Source organism: Misgurnus anguillicaudatus, chromosome 25, assembly GCF_027580225.2.
Source record: "Misgurnus anguillicaudatus chromosome 25, ASM2758022v2, whole genome shotgun sequence".
Lineage (NCBI taxonomy): Eukaryota > Metazoa > Chordata > Actinopteri > Cypriniformes > Cobitidae > Misgurnus > Misgurnus anguillicaudatus.
Genome location: NC_073361.2, coordinates 17,462,112 through 17,471,026, shown reverse-complemented (window position 1 = coordinate 17,471,026; position 8,915 = coordinate 17,462,112). Strand labels below are relative to the sequence as shown.

At 37.7% G+C, this 8,915-nt stretch overlaps 1 long non-coding RNA gene across 1 annotated transcript; it reads right to left on the bottom strand.

Annotated features, from left to right (window-relative positions):
• Nucleotides 1-6,829: 6,829 nt before the first annotated feature.
• Nucleotides 6,830-7,387, bottom strand: LOC141362070 (uncharacterized). Its single transcript, XR_012368046.1, has 2 exons — nucleotides 7,163-7,387; nucleotides 6,830-6,963 (listed from the first exon to the last, which is right to left on the bottom strand). It is a non-coding gene; the product is annotated as an uncharacterized lncRNA (long non-coding RNA).
• Nucleotides 7,388-8,915: the final 1,528 nt, after the last annotated feature.

The following is an 8,915-nucleotide window of genomic DNA, read 5'->3' as shown; positions in this document are numbered from 1 at the left end:
CTCTCTGCAAGTGTAACTGTGTTACTATGGTCACCAATGTTTATAGTAGCAGATTATTTCTAACTGTAATTAAACTGGCTGGAACTACCTGTGCATTAAACAGTTTTAATGCACACCTTCCAGCCAATCAGAATCGAGTATTTAAACAGACCATGGTATAAGTAGGGAATAATAAGTTATCCAGAGATAGTGGGACAATGCCAACCATACACCAATCATATATATTCTTCTAAAGAAACAGTTTATATATAACTTATTTATTTGCATACTTGAAAAATGGTATTGCTTTCAGCTTAACTGCACTGTTGCAGGGCTGGAAAATCTTGAATGTTGTTTTAATGTTTTAATTCCAGTGCTAAATAAACTCAGCGTTAGCTTATCTGAAACCATTTATGTCCCAGTCTGCAAAAACTCATAATTTCAGTAAATATATTCAGTAAAAAATATAACCTTGATATCTTTAATACTGAGTAAGGTCATGTCAAAGATTGAAACCAACGTGAAATCAAAATTTGATGCACCTAATATCAAAATTACATAATGAGACACTAGCCTGGATTTCATCATTTTATAACAGGCTAAGAAAAACGCAAATGAAAGCATAAGATAAACAGGAACAAGGTAAAACCAAGGGACAGAACCAAGAAGCTAATAGAAAAATGTAAGGAGAAATGAATAAAGCCAACACTCCCATTCTGCCCATTAAATATTATACATATCCCCTCCCCATGACTTGATCATTTGCAAACAGCTGTTGTTGCCAGAGGAGTGCTCACTATTTTCCAAAGCACGTTCTCCGCACACCTCCCTGGAGAGCCTGAGATAATATTTTGCGCAAGAAGTTACTGGAAGCAAGACAGTAATATGAGTTATTTGACATAACAAAAACGAAGAAAACAAATCCTTAGGAAATCCATTAAACAGTCACAAACTTCCAAAACAGAACAGACATCAGTGAACAATATAAATGTTAAAATCTAGATTGGCTTGGGCAATGGATGACCGTGTCCCAATCCTGTTTCTGGCCCTCAGTCAAAGCTTAGTAAAAATGATATAGGCAATAGTTTAAATATCTGTACTATTCGTTATACCAAGTCTATTGTTAAACACCAGCCTCTGTGAATTATATACACCATGACTAGTGCCACCCTAATCTAAATCTAATAAGAAAACAGCTGCAATAAAACCAGTAACTGAAACATACCCCTCCCCACACGTTTTTCTTTCATCGTTTTATCATTTATAATCTTTTTCATTATCATCACGCCTTCGGTGCACCTTTTCATCCTGTCCACCCGTAAACACATTCACAATGCATTTCGTTTAAACAGCCTCCCAATAATTACACAGTCACAATAGTTATCAAGAAGCCCGTAATGCCTCCAACAAGCCGATTTCATCATCAGGCGATTAATTGTGAACCTCATTTGAGTGCTTAATAATTAAAATGTCATTACCCTATTCATAAAGCTTCTTTAACATTGAACTCATTCTTCCCAAATAATAACGGGGGCAACAGAAACAATTTATACGTACACAATGTCTATTTGTCATTGATATAAGTGACAGCGAAGACGGGCGTGTTGTGAACTCTCGTATTGAACGTTCTATAAACTGCGACTTTACGGCTATGAGCGCTTTTCACTCTCCGAAGGAGTCATTTTGGATGCAGCTCTCGGAATATGTTTATAGCCATTGTCTGCGATATGAAAGCTACTGGTTTTTTAATAGCTTGCCTGCTGCATTCTCATCAATCAAGCTCAGCAGCCGCCTCATTCCCGCTCCAGCCCAACACTAACCAAGTTACGGGCTCCTGAAACTAACTTGGAGTTTTGAAATGTGATAAAAAGTAATCGGATTCCCCGAGTCGGGATCCTTATGGATGTGAATCGATGGCATTAATTACTGCATCTTATTATGCCGCAAATGTGGTTTAGTCTGTTTTTATTTATTGAGGACGGGGAGGGGGGGTGACGGTTTTCCTCAGGGTGGTACAGGAGGGTGGTCGCAGTATTTCTACTTTCTGCAAGCCCTTCTCACTTATCTCATCATATTGTACACAAAGTTGCATTGCCAAAAAAAATATGCAAATCTTTCACAGACAAAAGAGAAACATCTCATATTTTCACCGCATTCGTGCAGTGGCGCAACTTGATGCAGTATCTTGTTACTATATCATCTAAATGATTCTGTAATGCGTTTAGCCTGACCTAGATACCGAAACCAAGCAATGTTGTGAAAGCACAGCAGCTTTAGTTAGCAATCAAGTCTATATATGGTTCAGTGCTAAAGGGAATACTTTTACAGTGCATGCGGATGGCTCTTAAATTGCTTAAGTACAAGTTACCTGCACCTTACAACAACCGGCTCGCAAATAAAAAAGTGCCCGCAGTCAATGATCCAGCTACAGTAGGCTCTGTCATGTACTGTACTCTAAGGGCTGCCATTTTGGCTAAATAAGATGAAAGACTTCCTCTAGCAAAAAACTGCCATCATTATAAGCAATTGCTCTGCTTTGCTTACAGTTAGCGTTGCCCTGCCACACACAGAATATATTACATTAACTATTTGTAATGAAGTTTTGAAAGCTTTTTTAACCATGAATCTGTCCCTTACAATACTGAAACCGAGACATGATTCAGACATGATGAAGATGTGTGGGTTTCATGTATTGCATGTAACCTATTTTCTTTATGCCTTAAAACCACATTGGATTTTTGAATTGAAGAGCTGGAAAAATATTGATTCCTCAAACCAACAATAGCTTTGGATGATAATGGGTTTTACAAACAGACGTTGATCACTTAATACCCGTCATTAGCTCATCGTACTCAATTGTTTTTCTTGCAAATCCTATAGTGGCCACATTTCTCAATCAAACTATCAGACTGCATTCATTCTCGCTCGGGATGCTGGGACGTTGACAGCAGCTCTGTTACATTACTTCTGCCTGGAGGGGATTGCTTAATTTGTGTTTAGTTAATAGTGAATGAATAAAATGTTCCCACATATAACAGCACACTGGAATTGTCGTGTGCATGCACAGAATAGGCACTGGGTTATTTTTAAGCCACATTGGGTGAATATTAGACAGAACGCACTGCTGAGTTAAAATGGACCCACTGCTGGGTTGTTTTAACCCAACTGCTGGGTTATTATAAGCCATGGTTGCATAACAACAACCCAACATTGAGCCATTTTTAACCCAGCATGTGTTCGGTCCAATATTTTCCCTTTATGAGTTAAAAATAACTTAGACATTTTAAGAGTGTGCATATGGAAATACGCTGTGTAGAAATGCATGGCAGTTTTGGAATATGGGAGCAACGCGTGAATAGCTTAAAGTTTCTAATAAAGCAATAAGTCAAGAGACGAGGGGGCTTTTAGGACCCATTACTATGTGTAATGGGTGTTCTTAAAACTCCCTTAACTACAGTAAAAATAGTGCAACGAACAGCTTTGAGTGGGTTTTATTGTGGCAACATCCACAGCATAAGACACCAATGTTCATTAAAGAGTTGCATTAATTCATTTTAACAATTAGAAATAAACAGTTTGTTCTGCTAGTGATTCTTTAGTGTAATGGTTGGCTGTGTATGTTAAATATATGTGTATTTTGTCCTGGTGGTTACACACCTAATCCTTGTTACGGTGTAATTATACATTTAATTACTAATTAATAATGATTAACAACATGTAGGGGTGCGCGGGGCAAATCTAACGTGGGGTTAGTTGTAACACGGATTGTTTACATTGTTGCACAAGATTGAGCATTTTGTTTTTCCGGGTTTTTTTCACGCTGCCAAAAGACTCCCGCAAATTATTGGAAATGTATAATGTTTTTTCAGAGAGTTATTGATGAACGAGTGTTTTGGTGGCATGTAAGTACATTTTTTCATCATATGTTTTTTTTTTCGGTTTCTAAGTTAGGTGTGTAAGATACCAAATCCAATTCTATGTCATAATCAGTGTCTTGTTAACTAAAACATAGCATCGTTTTGAAATATGTCTGCAGCTCTTAGAAACTTTTTTGGTGGGCTTGAAAATATTTTGACCCAGCGGGGTTAATTGTAACGCTGTGTTACAACTAACCCCTCAGCACTTACGATATGAAAACAGCCAACGTTAGCGTAATTCTTACCGTGGTTTTAAATAGGCTACACACGAATGATAGCGGGCTGCCAACAAAATAAATGTGCCCGTCTTATCAAAAAAATTGTGTCAAATTTATTTTGTTCATATCTTTAATATTGATTGCTTAAGGTCACATCAAAGATTAAAATCGTAATGAAATGAATGGTTAAAATAAAGCAATAAACCCCGAGAGTGCCTAAACCCCCTTAGCTGTTATAAAATGCACTGGTAACCCACTGCTTTGCAGGGTTTATGGCGTTTATAAAACGGTTACATCATATGCATAGCAGGGTTTCACAAAATAAAACACAAATAAGTTGTAATTATATTAGTACAAATATTACTCTTCCGCCAAACAAAGTAATTCCTCAGAATCAAGTGTGGCTGCAACAGAGTGCAGTTCACAAACAACACACTGTCACGACAGGGTAGTAGAGACAGGACGCAAATGCAAGGTTCAAAATAAATAACATTTAATAATAAAAACACGAGGGCAGACATGGTGAAGGCAGGAACACAGGAACATGAACACAGGAACATGAACACAGGAACAGACAGGGTATCAATGACAATGATCCAGCAGTGAGCAAACAGAAGACAGAGGTATATATACACAGACTAAATGACAAACAGGTGTGATGAGGCAGGTAATTAATCAATGAATGTCCAGGTGATAACAATCGGAACAGAGACAAGACATGACACGGATTAACCGTGACATTACCCTCCCCTCTACGAGTGGCTACCAGACACTCACATAAAACACAACAAAAACAAAGTCTGGTAGCGAGAGTCCAAGGGAGGGATGGAGGGCTTGGGGACCCTGGCGAAGCCGGCAGCCGCCGGGATGAGACCAACAGGACGGTTGGCCGGACTGCGCCAGGAGAACCGGAGCGATCGCTCCGAGAACCGAGGCAGACGAATTACCCCCCTCCTGGGAATCGTCGACGATCAGATGCCCCCGGAAATCATCTCCCATCCCCTCGCGGAAACGGAGACCCTCGGTAGCCACCCCGGGGAAATGATCGGGCGTGGTCCGTTCCGGATCTCCCTGCGAGCAGGATGGTGGTCCTCCGAGGGACCGTCGACGACGACTCAACCGTTGGGGGACCGCCTGGGCCGATCCTCCTCCCGCAGGAGCGAGCGATCGCTCACGGTGGTCCCCAAGAGACATCAGGGCTGATAGGGAATGAACCCCGATGTCACTACTCCCCCTCGACGAAACTCCTGGGGGAGCCGCCCTCCGTGAACCTGCTGCGTCCAGTTTGGCTGGATCATTCTGTCACGACAGGGTAGTAGAGACAGGACGCAAATGCAAGGTTCAAAATAAATAACATTTAATAATAAAAACACGAGGGCAGACATGGTGAAGGCAGGAACACAGGAACATGAACACAGGAACATGAACACAGGAACAGACAGGGTATCAATGACAATGATCCAGCAGTGAGCAAACAGAAGACAGAGGTATATATACACAGACTAAATGACAAACAGGTGTGATGAGGCAGGTAATTAATCAATGAATGTCCAGGTGATAACAATCGGAACAGAGACAAGACATGACACGGATTAACCGTGACACACACACGCAGCAAAGGCACAATGAAAATATGATTTAAGACTGTGGTGTTTATTTTTATATATCAACATTCATCTAAAATATACATTAACATTTATATTGTGCAACTGTTGAAGTGATGATCAAATATGCTTTGAAGCATGCTTAACTTTTCCCGTCAGCATTTTTTTTTAAGTTGCCACCCAGTTTTAGTTTAACGCCTTACAGAAAAATTATCTTCTTTAAATAAACATAAAATATCAAATGAAAGAACAGTCCATTTGCTTTCCAACAACATCAAAAAAACGTTTCATCCTACCTTCATTTGTTCTCTTATCAGTTATCACCTCTCAAATTTTCAGCTAAAAGCGGAGATAATTCCATTTTTGTGAAGAACTTTGGGTAACACTTTATTTTACGACCCGCAAAGTACCACGTAATTATACCGAATTTACAGCGTACCTATTTGTAACAACAGAGTACCTCTACAGTACGTACTTGTAGTTATAAAGGAACAATATTTTAAGTTTGGGGTAAGAAGGGGGTAAGAATATATGGAAAATTATTCTCTAAGTATTTCATAACTACAGGGTACCTATTGTAATATTACGTGGTATGTATGACTTACGTCTATGGGTAATATGGTCTATGTGTAATATGTTTTTTTTTTTTCATATTATGCTACTTACCTGATGAAGTGTAGGCCTATTGTATAGCCTACAGTTGATGTCTACAAGCCACATCGGCAAATAAAATATAACACACAATAAAAATAATAGCAACTTGTACCTCTTTGATCTGTATATGTATACAGGAGTTACCAGGTAACTCTTATATTTGCGGGCTGTAAATTGAAGTGGTGCTTATTCCCCGCTTGTACTGTGTATGTACCAGGTAACTCTCATATTTGCGGGCTGTAAATTGAAGTGGTGCTTATTCCCCGCTTGTACTGTGTATGTACCAGGTAACTCTCATATTTGCGGGCTGTAAACTAAAGTGGTGCTTTGTTCACCTCTTGTTATTAATGTTATAGGGTAAATACCATAAACATACAGAATATTGTTATTTTTATTTTAAAACAACTTATTTCAAAACATCTTTAAAACACTATAATTAAGCCAACATTTAACACTCAATTTTTATTATCACATAACTTTTATTTCAAATAATAAGTCATGACAATTTTTCGTTGTTTTTGCGGCTGGTTTCCTCTGTTGGTGTTCTTGTCCACTCGGATGATGAGTTGATGTCGTCTCACAAATGCTGTTCTGCATTACATATAAAAAACATAAATGAAAGCCTTCAGTAAATGTGTCTTCACTGTGCCTTGACAGAAACTGAGTTTTTTGAGCCAGTTAATAACTTTAGGCTAATTTATGTGCTAACCTGCTGCTACTGTTAGCTGGCAACTTTCTTGAAAAAACATTGTTTGAAATGCTTTAGTCATGTATTAACAAAACCAGTTACCTTATTCAGCATGCGGATCCTGCTCACATCACTCGCAGCCGTACTCCACAGTGTAGAAAGTTTTTAAAAACCTCTTAAAGAAATTTAACTTCAGGATCGCGTTCCAGCAAACCTCCTGCAGACGGCCGCACGCTCTACACCTGCGCAGTAGCCTACGCATGTAGTCGTCTTTTGCTTTAGCGGGAGCTGATATCTGCTGGTTCATTCTGGTTTGCCATTGCATAAATTATACAGAGGTGTAAAGAGTAGCTGAAAGCCATACTCGAGTAAAAGTACAAATTCCTTACTGTAAAAATTACTCCACTACAAGTTACAAGTCACCAATTTAAATACGACTTGAGTAAAAGTATTAAAGTAACCCAATTTAAAAGTACTCAAGTATTTTTACTCGTACTGAATGTTGGCTCAAAGATGCACTAGTCCTCAACACAAAGAGACATTGTAGGTCTGGGCAGTGAAAACTAAGAAAGTTTATTTATGAGGTTTTATTTCCTAATATAGAAAAGAAATTAAACACCTCAAAATTTTACCTGGCAGAACAAACACAGATTAAACATTGTCATAGTCTTTTGACTAAAATTTAATTTAGTTTTAGTCATATTTTTGTCATCTGAATTGATTTAGTTTTAGTCTAATTTTATTCAACTAAATGCCATGAGATTTAGTCTAGAAATCTACATTAAATTTAATTTAAACCTATTTAATTTTAGTCTAGTGTCATTGTGTACTTGAATGTGCCATGCTGACAAATATATAGCCTAACTTTGTGATATAAGTATATGGTAACACTTTACAATAAGGTTCATTAGTTAACATTAGTTAGCTACATTAGTTAACATGAACTAATAATGAACTGCACTTATACAGCATTTATTCATCTTTGTTAATGTTAATTTCAACAATTACTAATACTTTATTAAAATCTTGTTAACATTAGTTAATGCACTCTGAACTAACATGAACAAACAATTAAAGCTTAAATTTTTATTAACTAACATTAACAAAGATTAATAAATAATGTAACAAATGTATTGCTCATGGTTTGTTCAAGTTGGTTAATACATTAACTACTGTTAACTAATGAACCTTATTGTAAAGTGTTACCAAATATTCTTATATAGGCCTATCCTAAAAAATATATAATTTTAATATTTAAAAAATTCCAGTGAACTAAAATTACACTAACAGAAATATGATAATGCATATTAAAAACGTGAAGTTGTTCATTTGAAAGATTAATTGTAAACACATAGTACGTAACACCACTATCTCACATAAAGTGCACTACATTTCTTCAGTCATGCATCCCTCATACATTACAGCATACTTGATTAAATGTGAGGACAGTGAAATTGTACACTTATTATCAATCTTATAATGTACTTAAGTTACTCGGGCAATCAGTACAGTACCTCGCTGGTTTATTTTGGCTTATATAGTAAATTATATCAAGTTATGTAACTTACCAGCTCAGGTTAGCTGATAAAATAGCATCAGAGTATATAAACATTTGTGCTTGCCTTTGATTTGCGGGATGACCCGATCCTGCGATCGCGCTTCACTTTTGTTTTGATTGTAGCATCACATGTTTAACAAAGGGTCCCTTGACTGAAGCAAATGTGATATGCATCCATATAGCTCTTTATCTCTTCTCTCAGACCAGACGCGAACTTTTCTCTACAGTTTATGACATACGCAGCACGCAGATGTCCCGCTACGGTGGCTCAACGCAAGCCTTTCAGCGTTTGACATC